This window comes from Sminthopsis crassicaudata, chromosome 4 (genome assembly GCF_048593235.1).
Source record: "Sminthopsis crassicaudata isolate SCR6 chromosome 4, ASM4859323v1, whole genome shotgun sequence".
Lineage (NCBI taxonomy): Eukaryota > Metazoa > Chordata > Mammalia > Dasyuromorphia > Dasyuridae > Sminthopsis > Sminthopsis crassicaudata.
In genome coordinates this window covers 314999187-315014135 of record NC_133620.1, presented here as the reverse complement: position 1 = coordinate 315014135, position 14949 = coordinate 314999187, and the positions used below count along the sequence as shown (strand labels likewise).

At 38.7% G+C, this 14949-nt stretch overlaps 1 long non-coding RNA gene across 1 annotated transcript; it reads right to left on the bottom strand.

Moving 5' to 3' along the window:
* Positions 1-1090: 1090 nt before the first annotated feature.
* On the bottom strand, positions 1091-11668 carry LOC141538645 (uncharacterized). Its single transcript, XR_012481089.1, has 3 exons — positions 11470-11668; positions 6901-7018; positions 1091-3118 (listed from the first exon to the last, which is right to left on the bottom strand). It is a non-coding gene; the product is annotated as an uncharacterized LOC141538645 (long non-coding RNA).
* Between the last annotated feature and the right edge of the window lie 3281 nt (positions 11669-14949).

Below are 14949 nucleotides of genomic sequence, written 5' to 3'. Positions count from 1 at the left end.
CTTATACCTTCGGAATCCAATACTTAAGGTGCAACAAGAAAATTGGATTTACACACATATATTGTATCTAGGTTATACTGTAACACATGTAAAATGTATGGGATTGCCTGTCATCTAGGGGAGGGAGAGAAAATTTGGAAAAATGAATATAAGGGATAATGTTATAAAAAAATTACTCATGCATATATACTGTCAAAAAATTATAATTATAAAATTAATAAAAAAAATTATAAAATAAAAAATAAAAATTAGAATGCAAAACTGTCACACCTTAAAAATTTGTATAATTATAAAAATTAATTTAAAAAAGAAGGATATCTGCTTTTGAATTACCATTAAAAATAGAACCTGGAACTGGACATGCAAGATATAAATCTTACCTGGATGCTTTCTCATTTGCTCTTGAAGTTCCTTAAAGAGCTGCTATATATTAGAGGCTACAAATTTTATTTGGGCTGTGGCAATTCTTGGTACCATAGTTACTGAATAGGCCGAATCAGATATTACATTTATATCTCTGAGTGGACTGAAAAAGAGTTGTGACTCCTTTCTTTATAGTTAAGTCATAAGAGTATACAGCGCAAATATTACTGATGCTGAGTGAAACGAGCAGAACCAGAAGATCACTGTATACTTCAACAACAATACTGTATGAGGATGTATTCTGATGGAAGTGGAAATCTTCAACATAAAGGATCCAACTCACTTCCAGTTTCAATGATGGACAGAAATAACTTACCCAGAGAAGGAACACTGGGAAGCGAATGTAAATTGTTAGCACTGATATCTGTCTGCCCAGGTTGCATGTACCTTCGGATTCTAATGTTTATTGTGCAACAAGAAAATGATATTCACACACATGTATTGTACTTAGACTATATTGTAACACATATAAAATGTATGGTATTGCCTGTCGTCGGGGGGAGGGAATAGAGGGAGGGGGGGCAATTTGGAAAAATGAATACAAGGGATAATATTATAAAATATATATATAATAAAAAAAAAAAAAAAGGAAAAAAAAAAAAAAAAAAAAAAAAAAAAAAAAAAAAAAAAAAAAAAGAAACCTTTTCTTCAAGAATCCATTGCCAATTATGTAATAGTCTGGTTACCTTTAATGGAGACCTGTGTGTAAAATTTGGAGCCATGGGTAAAAAAATTTGGTACTCTGGGATGGTTTCACAGCACACATTAACTTGTGCATTAGTATAAAAGGTGTATATCTTGTCAGGTCTTATCCCAGATAATTGTACTGCTCACTTAAAGGTCTTTATTTTATTTTATTTTATTTTATTTTTTTCTCCTGAGGCTGGGGTTAAGTGGCTTGCCCAGGGTCACACAGCTAGGAAGTGTTAAGTGTCTGAGACCAGATTTGAACTCGGGTCCTCCTGAATTCAAGGCTGGTGCTCTATCCACTGATGCCACCTAGCTGCCCCCACTTAATGGTCTTTAATAAAATTCTAGCCACAAGCACTGGGTAAGGAGTAAGGCTTTGTTCTGGTTGTTCTGAGAGGTTCACGCTTTCTATCATGCTGTCTTCTTGATGAAGGACTGCTGTGGGTGTCTCTTGTGTAGCAAAAATTGATATTTCCAAGGGTTTTTGAGTGACTCTTTCAACCACATTGGATAAAGCCAGTTCAGTTTCTCTCAAAGCCTCTTGAGCTGATTTTGTAAACTGGCGTGATGAGTTTAAAGCACTGTCTCCTCTTAGAATGTCATATAATGGTTGCAATTGATAGGTAGTCAAGCCTAACACTTGTAATGTTCTCTTCTCTAATATATAATCATTCTCTGGGAATAGAGTTCTTGGAGAGCTTCTGGGAGCAGCCTTAGTTTCACTTCAGTTTAATAACCCCAAATGCAGCCAGGAGTTAAAGTCCAAATTCTTTATTTTCTCTTTCCAAGTCTTGTCTTCATCCTTGGGCCTGATTAGCTTTCTTGGAGGCCTATCTCTCTCCTTGGTTCCCCCGAGAACTCTTATCACTAGTCCTTTGTCTCTGCCAGATTTAGCCTCTCGTCTTCCCAAGGTCTCCATCCAGCACAAAGGTGGAAGTGGGAATGAATCTTGACTCTGAATCTCCCAAAGTCCTCTCGAAGTCCTCTCCTGAAGTTCCCTGAAGTTCTCCCGAAGTTCTGAGAGCTTCTTGCTTATATGTTACACACTGAATATACACCAATCATATCAAGAGGAAACCATTATTTGTTGTAGGATTAAATCAATGCAAAATTAGATTTAACCAGTGTCTCCTCAATTCCACTCAGTACCTTGTTTCAAGTTCCATAACATCACCTTGTAGGGTCATATCAATCATACTGAACCATGCTAAATTAGATAATTATTGTCTCTATTCATTCCAGTGACTTAGCACCTTGTAAGAATCCTAACATTTCCCCCTTTCTTTTGTTTTAGAACATAGGGTGGTCATGACCTCCCTGACTTCTCAAGGAGGTGAGAACCCCCAAAAAAGGTGATCATACTTTCCCTGACTGCTCAAAAAAGAAGTAAAAACTTCATAAAAAGGAGGTGGTCACACCCTCCCTGACTTCTCAAGGAGATGAAAACATCAAAGGAAATGGGAAATCAAATCAGAATAGTGGGTTTCTGAAGGGGCTCATTTGAAACAGGTATACATAAATCCATCAAAATGCGAGGTATTACACATAATTACATAAATTACATAAGCGTATAGTAACATAACATATGAGGAATTATATATCTCCATAAGGCCTAGAAATAGTCCAAAAGGAGTCCATTGTCCATTAGTTCATGTGCCAGGAATCCAATAATTCCTGCAAGTTTTGAAGTCCTGCAATAGTCTCATCCAACAATTTTTTATCTCAAGGAATCCAACAATCCCTACTGGTTTTCAAGTCCTGCAACCGTCTCATCTTGTGTTAGGAAATCCAATGATTCCTGATGGTTTTCAAGTCCTACAACAGTCTTATCTTGTGTTAGGGAATCCAATGACTCCTGCCAGTTTTCAAGTCCTGCAACAATCTTTATCATCAGCCATGCTCTTTCAGTGTCAGATGTTTCTTAGATATTCTCTTTTGTTTTGAGGTTTTTCTCCTTTTCTGTCTCTCTCCAGGTGCTCATTGCCACCCATCTGTTTCCTTTTGTCTGTAAAAATACAAGCAAATCCTCTCTCCCAGGCAGTGAATCTATTTAATTCCCTTCTATTTAATTCACTTTCTAAATCTCTCCTCATCATCTGGCAATTACATTGGAGCTGTTTGCACTGGACACTGACTTGTTGGTTTAAAAAACCTGTATTCTCCCCAATTGCAATCAATTTCTGCTATCTGATTGCTTTTTGGCTGACTGATCAAGTAATCCCTTTCTGCCATGTGATTGTTTTTCTGCTTGTTGATCACATCAGAGTCCTGACCTTCTAAAGGTTCTCTGGGTGTAACCTCAGCTGCCATCATACCCCACCCATCTTTTGATTGATATCCTGGAACTGGGCTCCACCTCTCATTTCCCTGGGTCAATCTACATTCTGAGGCCCAGTGGAAGCCCTTGTGGACATGGGGTTTTAGGTCTTCTCTCAGCCTGTCCTCTCACTCTATCTTCATATGTACACTGAGCTCTTAGATGTCCAACTTTTCCACATGGAAAACATCGATGATTTTCTCTAGAAGTCCCTTGTCAAGAGGGATCCTGTCTTTCCATGTTCATCATTGCCTGGGTATAATAAGCATTTGTGCCCACTGTAGCACAGCATCTTATGATCTCCTCTAAAGGAGCATCTTTGTGTAGTTCCCATATAATTCTTCTGCAAACCCAGATGTCTGGTCATTATTTCTGTAGCTGCATTCTCTCCAATAGTTCTTGTGACAGCTGTTTGCAAACATCCCACAAAATCTGTAAAAGATTCATTGGACCTTGCTCTATTTTTGTGAAGGCTTCCCCTCAATCTTTTTGTTCAGGGAGGGAACCCCGAGCTTTTGTTGCAGCTATTGCAATCTGCTCATAAACTATTGTGGGGTAATTAATCTGTTCTGAATTTTCTCCATACTGACCTTCACCTGCTGGTTGGTGAAAGGTGATTTATGTGTTAATTCCTGTTTGCCTATTGCATCTGACTTTAATCCTACATAATTCATTATACTCCAAAAGCCACAAGTTTTGTCCAGGTTCTAAACATGTCCTTGCTATGGATTTCCCATCATTAGGGGTTAGCATTTTATAAGACAAATTATCTAGTAATATCTTAACATAAGGTGATGTAGCCCCATAAAGAGTGCAACCTTTTTTCAAATCCTTAATTTTATCCAAGTCAAAAGGAGTGTATCTTCTCCTTTTTGACCTGAAGTGGCAAACTCTTCCATCACAGGGTATGCATCTATAAAATCAGATATATCCTCTCCTTCATTTTCTGCCTTAACCAATGCTTTTTCTAATCTTGTCATAAGCTGTTTAATAGGTGGTTCTGTTTGTTATTACTCCTCCTTCATCCTCCACCCATAAAGGGTTAATTGAGGGAGGTAAGTCAGGGGATTGGAAATCATCTAATTTCTCCTTCTATGACTTCATCATAAGAATTCATCTGATTCTTCATCCTTTTCACCTAGTTTAGTTTAGTTTAGTTCTCTGGTGACCAGAAAATTAGGTGAGTATTTTAATAGACAAATGGAATTTTGTTAAGGGCTAAACTATTAACTTTTTATAGCAGAAATGGGGCAGATGTTAGGAAAAGATTATCCCCTGTCCCTGTCCCCATCTTAACCCCCACCCCAAAAGGGTACTAGAAAGCATGCTTAAATTAACTGAGGGAAAAGGTTTAATTATAACCTGGGAACAGATTGCTAGACTCTTGGGTACATTAGGACGCATGTCCCCTTGGTTCTTAGAGGAAGAAGAAATAAGTGTAGATAATTGGAAACTTGTGGAACAACAACTTTGCAAATACTACAACAATAGAGGTCCTCATTCAATTTCCACAGAAGCATTTTATATATACAACATAATTCAATTGGCCTTAAACAGTCTTGCAAGTTGTTGAAAAAGGAAAAGTTTTAGAAATGGCCAGATGAAGAAGTGTGAGGAAAAAAAGGAAGACAAGGAACAGTCTTAAGATCATATTGCTAGAGCACATGGGAACTTAAATGAGTTTCAAGGGTTTGGTGATTCTGGCTCTCTTGAGGAAGCTTCAACCCTGCCTAGGGAGCAGATTATTTACATGCTCCCATCAAGTCCACCTTCTGGGATGGAGGGAGGAGAAGTAGTGGGAGGGGTAGTGATATCACCAGCACTGCCCCCCCCCAACAATCACCCCCGCCTATGACTAGATTGCAAAAGGCACTACTTAAAGCCACAGAAGAAGGAAAAGAAATATGTGATCTGAGGTTCCAAATTTACCCCGTGATTCAACAGTTTAACTCTTCAGGTCAAGAGAGTAGAAGATACACTCCTTTTGATATACAAAGCCTCAAAGTCCTGAAACAGGCTTGCTCTCTTTATGGGGCTACATCAGCTTATGTTAAGATGTTATTACAGAATTTGATGTATAAAGTCTTGACCCCTAGTGACTGGAAATCTATACCAAGGGTATGCTTAGAACCTGGACAAAACTTCTTGTGGCTTTCTGAATATAGTGAGCTCTGTAGGATACAAGCTTAACAAAATAGTCAAATTGGAGTTAATATTTCAATCACCTGTGACCAACTAACATATGTAGGTTCTTATACAGAAATTTAAGTACAGATTAATTATTCCATAGCATCATATGAGCAAATTGCTGCTGCTGCTATCAAAGCATGGGCTTCTTTCCCCAATAAAAATGACAAGGGTGAGACCTTCACAAAAATTGTACAAGGATCAAATGAACCCTTTGCTGATTTTGTGGGATGTTTGCAGATATCATACATACTAATGGTGAAAATACAGTAACAGACATTTTGATAAGGCAACTTGCTAAAGAAAATGCTAATAAGGCTTGCAGAAGACTACACAAGGATGCACTTTTAAAGGAGATCATAAGACGCTGTGCCACAGTGGGCACCAAATGCCTTTTATAGCCAGGCTATGATGCAGACTTCCCAAGATCCCAACATGGAAAGACAGGGTCTCTTTTGGCAAGGGACTTCCAGAGAGACTCGTCAATGTTTTCAATGTGGTAAAGTAGGGCATCTGAAAGCTCAATGCTGGCATAGAGACAGAGTGAGAAAACAGGGTGGGAGAAAAAGACCCAATAATCCATGTCCAAAATGCAACAGAGGCTCCATTGGGCATCAGAGTATAGACTGATTCGGAGAAACGGGATGAGGGGCCCAGCTCCAGGGCCCCAGGCAAAAAACACTTGGGGCATGATGGCAGCCGATGCCACAGCCAGGAAGCCATCTGATGGGAGAAAAAGGATTACACAACCAAGCAGCCAGTAAGCAACATGTTAGGAGAAAGGGATTACAATTGGGGAAGATAGAGTTGTATGCAGCTGGGACAATTGAGATACCCTCTGGAGAGGTGAAATCTATTCCTCTCCAGCCTATGGATCCCTTGGCTCCAAACACAGTAGGCTTGACCATTTCACCTCCTGAGAGTACTTACAAAACAGTGTCCATCCATATGCTGATGAGGGAAACTGAGGAATGTATAGATAATATCCCAGTCACTAATACAAATAAATGTGTTACTTATCAACCAGGAGAAGTAGTGGCATCAGGTTTATTGATACAAACTCCTACTAAGCAACCTGGTTATAGTCACCCACATTCTGACTCCAAGCAGCAAAACCCAGGAATATACTAGGGACAGCAGCTGTGACAGCTGACTGACCTATGCTCACCATCTATGTAAATGGAATACCATTAGAAGGATTGGTAGACACTGGTGCAGATCACACAGTCATTAGAGATGCCAACTGGCCCAGTCACTGACCAAAGACAAAGGCAGATACTTACATGTCTGCTATAGGAGGATCAATAGCAGCTGAATTTAGTGCTGCCCCTTTGAGATGGACATTTGAAGACAAAACAGGAGTTTTTCCTCCTTTTATAGTTGAAAAAAATCCCCATCAATCTGTGGGGAAGAGACATTTTACAATTAGGGTTAAAAATGAGTACTTTGGTTTTTTAGGCAGGGCTGCTGTTGAAGGCCTGCCATCACTTTCATTTTCTAATGGAAAATTGATACACCAGTGTGGATAGAACAGTGGCCCTTAGGTAGACCTTATTAGATATAGTATTATAGTATTAGATATAGTACAGGAGCAACTTGACCAAGGACATTTACAAACTTCTCTAAGTCCTTGGAATTCCCCAGTATTTGTTGTAAAAAAGAAAGCTGGAAAATGGTTTAAGAAAGATAAATGAATAGATGGAAACTATGGGAACTCTTCAACCTGGACTTCCATCTCCTACTCAATTGCCTAGAGAATGGCCTCTTTGGGTTATAGACATTAAGGATTATTTCTATTCTATCTCTCTAGATAAGGAGGAGATGAAAAGATTTGCCTTTCAATTGCAACCATTATATGAATTTTAAGGGGAGACTGCTTTAAACTCATCACGCCAGTTTACAAAAGAAGCTCAAGAGGCTTTGAGAGAAGTTGAATTGGCTTTATCCAATGTGGTTGAAAGAGTCACTCAAAAACCCTTGGAAATATCAGTTTTTGCAACTCAAGAGACACCCACAGCAGTCCTTCATCAGGGAAACAGCATGATAGGGTGGGTGAACCCCCCAGCACAACCAGAACAAAGCCTTACTCCCTACCCAGTGCTTGTGGCTACAATTTTATTAAAGGCCATTAAACGAGCAGTACAATTATCTGGGATAAGACCTGACAAGATATACACCTTTTATACTAATGCACAAGTGTGCTGTGAAACCATCCCAGAATGACAAATTTTATTAGCCATGGCTCCAAATTTTACACGCAGGTCTCCATTAAAGATAACCAGACTGTTACATAATTGGTAATGGATTCTTGAAGAAAAGGTTTCTAAAGTTCCTCTTAAAGAACCAACTATCTTTACAGATTCATCCAAACATAATATTTGCGCTGTATACTCTCATGACTTAACTATAAAGAGAGGAGTCAGAACTCCTTTTCAGTCCACTCAGCAGAATGAGTATGCAATCATTCTAGCTCTTATTTATTGTCTGGTAGACATAAATATAATATCTGATTCAGCCTATTCAGTAGGTGTGGTACAAAGAATTGCCATAGACCAAATAAAATTTGTAACCTCCAATATATAGCAGCTCTTTAAGGAACTTCAAGAGCAAGTGAGAAAGCATCCAGGTAAGATTTATATCTTGCATGTCCACTCTCATAGTGGACTTACAGGTCCTATTTTTGATGGTAATTCAAAAGCAGATATCCTTCTAACCATGTTGGCCAATACTCCTTTATTTCAAGAAGCCCAAAAATCTCATCCTAAATATAAAAGGTGTATATCTTGTCAGGTCTTATCCCAGATAATTGTACTGCTCGTTTAATGGCCTTTAATAAAATTTAATAATTTAAGGAATCATTGGAATCCTTGAGACATGAAAAGATTGTTGTAGGATTTCAAAACCCTCAGGAATCATTGGATTCTCTGAGACAAGATAAGACTGTGGTAGGGCTTAAAAACCTTCAGGAATCATTGGATTCTCTGGGACATGATAAGACTGTTGTAGGACTTGATAACCCTCAGGAATCATTGGATTCTCTGAGACATGATAAGACTGTTATAGGACTTGAGAAGCCTTAGGAATCATTGGATTCTCTGAGACATCACAAGACTGTTGTAGGACTTGAAAACCTTCAGGAATCATTGGATTCTTTGGGACATCATAAGACTGTTGTAGGACTTGAAAATCCTCAGGAATCATTGAATTCTCTGAGATATAAGACTGTTGCAGGACTTCAAAAACTTTTGGGGATCATTGGATTCCCTGACATATGAAGCAATGGACAATAGATTGGTTTTGGACTATCTCTTGGCTGCTGAAGAAGGCATATGTGTGACTGTTGTTTACATACCCTCCTTCTAGGACTTCTGGAAATCTTTTACAACACCATATTGATTTATATTTTTTGTTATATCACTATTTGCATGTACAATTCATGTTTGTTACACCACATTGAGCCTGCCCTGGGTGTGGGGAGAGTCATCACTAATAGCCTGTGGATTATTGCTATGTGCTTGTGTAATACCTCCCATGCTGATGGGTTTGTGCACACCTGTCTCTAATAAGACCCTTCAGCCCAGAAACCTGCTAGTAGTCCCCACTTCCCTTTGGTGCTTTTCATCTCCCTTCCTGAGAAGTCAGAGAGAGTATGATCACCTCTTTTTCAGTGTTTTCACCTCCATTCCTGAGAAGTCAGGGAGGGTATGATCACCTCCTTTTTGGGGTTCTCACCTCCCTGAGAAGTCAGGGATGGCGTGACCACCTGTGTTCTAAAACAAAAGAAAGAGGGAGATGTAAAGGGCTAGAACTGAGCAGATGCACTTAATGTAAGGTAACCTAGCACATAAGGCAGTGGCGAGAGAAAAAGGAGGTGTGGAGATTCCTATATCTAATACCCTGATGGCGACCCCAAAAGACCAAGAATAAAGACTTTTGCTTATCCTGACTTTGGCTGATTCTAAGATATCCAGGGTACTAACGTTGGGCCCAACATTTCCTGGTTGATAAGTCACACATTATCTACCTGTATACTAGTGACTGGGATATTATGTACACATTCTCCAGTTTCCCACATCAGTGTATGGACAGACACTGTTTCGTAAGTATACTCAGGAGGTAAAATGGTCAAGTCTACTGTGCTGGAGGCAAAGGATCTATAGGCCGGACAGGGACACATTTCACCTCCAGGGGATAGCTGAGTAGTCCCAGCTGCATACAACTCTATTCTCCCCAACTGTAGTCCCTTTCTCCCATCAGGTTGCTTCCTGGCTGATTGGTCATGTCTGGGTACTGAACTTCTAGGCACTCTCTGGATATAGCATTGGTTTCCATCATGCCCCACATATTTTTTGCCTTGAGCCCCTCATCCCATTTCCCTGAATCAGTCTACATTCTGATGCCCAATGGAAGCCTCTATTGCATTTTTGACATGGGGAATTAGGTCTTGTTCTCCCACCCTGTCTTCCCATGTTTGGATCTTGGAAAGTCTACATCATAACCTGGCTATAAAAAGCATTTGTGCCCACTATGACACAGCGTCTTATGATCTTCTCTAAAGGTGCATCCTTGCATAGTCCTAGTATAATTCTTCTACAAACTTCATTAGCATTTTCTTTAGCAAGTTGCCTTATCATAATTTCTGTTACTGCATTTTCACCATTAGTTCATATGACAGCTGTCTGCAAACATCCCACAAAATATGCAAAGGGTTCATTTGGCCCTTGTGCAATTTTTGTGAAGGCCTCACCCTTGTTATTTTTACCAGGGAGAAAAGCCCATGCTTTGACAGCAGCACCAATTTGCTCATATGCTGCTATGGGGTAATGAATATGAACTGAAATGTCTGCATAAGAACCTACACCTGTTAGTTGGTCATAGGTGATTGAAGTATTATTGGGCTTGTATCTTACAGAGCTCACTAGATTCAGAAAGCCACAACAAGTTTTGCCCATGTTCTAACCATGTCCTTGCTATAGATTTCCAGTCCCTAGGGATTAAGACTTTATACGTCAAATTCTGTAATAACATCTTCACATAAGCTGATGTAGCCCTATAAAGAGAGCAAGCCTTTTTAGGTCTTTGAGGATTTCTAGTGTATCTTCTACTCTCTTGACCTGAAAAGTTAAACCATTGAATCACAGGATACATTCCTATTTTCAAATCATTGAAATCCTGGCCTTCTCCAGTGGCTTTAAGTAGTACCTTTTGCAATCTAGTCATAGGAGGGGGGTGATTGCTGGGGGAGAGGTACTGGGGATATGACCACCCCTCCCACTCCATCCAGGAAGGTGGAGTTGATGGGGGCATGTCAAGAACCAGTTTCACTTTAGGCAGGGTTGAAGCTGCCTGGTCTGAGTGAGAATCACCACACCCTTCATCACACTCTTCATCCTCACTAAACTCCACATACTCTCTAGTGATATATCACACTTCCTCATCTGGCTATTCTTAAAACTTTTCTTTTTTCTATAACTTGCAGGATTCTTTCAGGCCAATTGTATTATGTTATATATATAGAATGTTTCCCTGGAAATTGAATGAGGACCTTTATCACTGTGGTATTCACAAAGTTGTTGTCCTACCAGCTTTCAATTATCTAGCCCTATTTCTTCTTCCTTTAAGAACCAAGGAGACATGCGTTCTAATGTACCCAAGAGTCTAGCGATCTGCAACCAAGTTATAATTAAGCCTTGCCCCTTGATCAACTTAAGCATGCTTTCTATAGTGCCCCTTTCGGGGTGGGGGTGAGACTGGGAGAGAATCTTTTCCTATCTGCCCCATTTCAGCTAGAAAAGATTGCTAGTTTAGCCTTTAACAAAGTAAGTTCTCTTTTTGTCTATTAAAATACTCACCCAATTTCCTGATCACCAGGGATTTCTTCAGTGAAATTAGGGTCCTTAGTCCCATGTTGGGCATCAAATGTGGTGACTACGTTAGCACCCTGGATACCTTAGATTTATCTGGAGTCAGGATAAGCAAAAGTCTTTATTCTTGGTCTTTAGCAATAGAAGTCAAGGGGATGGGCACAGGATCTCTGTGACCTCACCTCTTCGTCTTCCTCCCAGAAGTAACTCTGGCTAGTCTCTCTGTATCTCCAAATCCCTCCTACAATTCTTTCTATGCACCAAACGATTGGGTCAGCACAGGATAGTGGGAAGGGCCATTTTCTAAGCATATTCTTATAGAGAATTGCCCAATCAGTCATTAGCCTCAAGTGCTCAATTGTCCGACCTCAGTGCATTGACTCAAGAGTTTCAGCCCTTTACAATCTGGCTCTAATTTTTCTTCCTTAGAGAACCAAGGAGCTGTGAATTGTAATGTTTGTAAAAGTCTGATGATCTGCTTCCAAGTTACAATCAAACCTTGGGGGGTTTTTGTTGTTGTTGTTTTGGTTTTTTTAGTTTTTTTTAGCTTAACTATGTATTCTACACACTTCCCTTGGGGTGGGGAAGGTTCTTTTCTAAGCATTTGTACCATTTCAGTTGAAATATTAGTTTGGCTCTTACCAAAGTTTCCTACTTGTCTATTTTTGTGACCCTATTTCCAGATCACAGGGACTTCTCCACTGACCTTGTTTTCAGCAGAATAATCACCACAAGAATAGTCAGGAATAAAGTTCAAAGTCTTTATTATTTCCTTCACAGTCTGTCTCCTTCACTTGGGGCTGGGCTAGCTTTCTGGGGGACCTTCAGACAGGCCTTGGTCTCAGTGGAGAAATGCAGGAGGCAGAAGAGCCACCAGGATGGTGAGAAATGTAATGTCTCTCTTCCAGTCCTTGTTGGCTCTTATATACCTTATTACATCATTACAGCATACTGATTACATGTGAACTTAGAGAACCATTACATCACCATGCTAAGTACTAAGTATATATGTGAACTACATAACCATTGTATCATCAATTCCTCTGAGTTAACACCTTGTTTCAGATATACTTTTCCAGAGTTTTGGCTCTCTACAAAAAGAGGTGCTTTTTGACCAGGATTTCTAATTAAATCAAAGGCTCTGGGATCCCCAAAAGATAACTTATCTGGAGGGGCATGTCTTCCCCAGGAGAGACAAAAGGAGATCCAAAAAGGATCACAGATCAAAAGGGAATACAGTTTCAGAGTGATAATCTTAAAGGGAATAGTTTCCCTCCCCCTTCAATAAGAGTCTTGAGAAGTTGGAAGCAACAAAAGGAAGTGGGAATATGAATGGCATTTGAACTATTTTTAGCTAAAATAGCTAAGAGAAAAGACAATGGACATTGCAAATTTTGTTTTGATAATCTCATGGTGCCATCAGTACAACTGCTTTTGTTGCCTCCATTCTCAGCTCTTTCAGTAGAGAACTGTTATCTTTTCTGATAGCATGACATCCCATCAAGAGAATACAAATGAAAAAAAGAGAGAGAATATAAATGAAAGAAAACCAAAAGCTATAAGAATATACATATTTTAAACAGACTGGGAAATCTCATCTTTAATATATTTGTTGAGGAATTTTCCCCTTCTAGGAGCTCATGAGATGTGTTATGATATAGTAACAATCTGTATTAATAAGTTTCATAAGGTAGCTCAAGAAAGAATCCATGTGTTTTCTAGCTATTCTCTCTAGGCTTAAAGGATCAGGCCATTTTCTGAAGGCAGAGCAAAATAAGTTTTGATTCAGGAACTCTGAGTAATTTTCACCTCTTATGTGATTTAGAAGATAGGGCAAAGGAAAGGAATAAAGCTCTGGACTAGAGGGAAGAAAAACAATGTATAACTTATGTACTTTAGAATGGGAAGTACAACAACAAAAAAAAAATAATTCAAAACAAATTCTGTGAAATTACAATGATCAAGAAGAAATGTAATAAAAAATATCTCTCATCTTTGTAGAGGTGGGAGGCTATAGATGGAGACCACTGCATATTGTTTCAAATTATAGGTAATTTTCCCAATTTTTTTCCCTCTTTTTTTGTTCATTGTTTTAAAGGATGATTGGGGGGGGGAAAGAATGGGTCATTTGGAAATGTACATGATGTAAAAAGAGGAGAAGAGTAGAGAGGGGAACCATTGGAAAGATCACATGTAATGCTTGCCAATGTAGGGAGATGGGCAAAAATTATACTGAGGATGTGTGTCCAGGATCTATGACCCAGAACTGGATTTTGAGCAATAGAATTATCAACTGGTTCCTGTTCCTGCACCTATAGTTTAACTTTTCTATGTTAGATCTGGATCTCTTCTTGCTCTGGTACACAGAATCTCCCAATGTTGTAATGCTCTAACCAGACTATCTGTCTACAGACTTCTTGATCTATTTCTCTGTGTTATGCTTGGCTGAAAAATGACTATGGCCTTTTTTTTCCCCTTTGATTTGCTGATCAGAATTCAGTCTACTATTTTTCTAGATCTGTTTAAAGAAGTTGGGATGCAGGAAGCTTGTTGTACTCTACCATCTTGGATACTCCTTTCCATGTTTTACTTTTAAAACTCTCCTGTTTATGCTTTCTTCTGAATTTCCTACTGTTTTTTTTTTTTTCTATACATTAAAAAAAATGTTTCAGTGGTTTCTTTGGGAGCTTATTACCCTTATCTCCTAACCCCTCTTCCCAATTAAGGAGGAAAAACTGCTGGTAACAAATAAGCAAGTAAAATGAATAATAGTTCTTTTAGATCCATTAAAATTCTTAATTCTTTCAAAGTTTTTTTTCTCTTTACAATATTATTGTTTGTTAGTGCATAAATTGACCTCGTAAGTCTTCTGTTCACTACACTCTTATCAATTCAAATTACCCAGGATTATTTGAAAATTTCTCATCCATTGTTATTTATAATGCAATAATCTTCCATTATATGGACCCACACTTAACACCTTACACCAAGATAAGATCGAAATGGGTCCATGATTTAGGCATAAAGAACAAGAGGAACATAGGATAGTTTACCTCTCAGACTTGTGGAGGAGGAAGGAATTTGTGACCAAAGAAGAACTAGAGATCATTATTGATCACAAAATAGAAAATTTTAATTATATCAAATTAAAAAGCCTTTGTACAAAGAAAACTAATGCAAACACGATTACAAGGGAAGCAACAAATTGGGAAAACATTTTTACATTTAAAGGTTTTGATGAAGGCCTCATTTCCAAAATATATAAAGAATTGACTCTAATTTATAAGAAATCAAGCCATTCTCCAATTGACAAATGGTCAAAGGATATGAACAGACAATTCTCAGATGAAGAAATTGAAACTATTTCAACTCATATGAAAAGGTGCTCCAAATCACTATTGATCAGAGAAATGCAAATTAAGACAACTCTGAGATATCATTACACACCTGTCAGATTGGCTAAGGTGA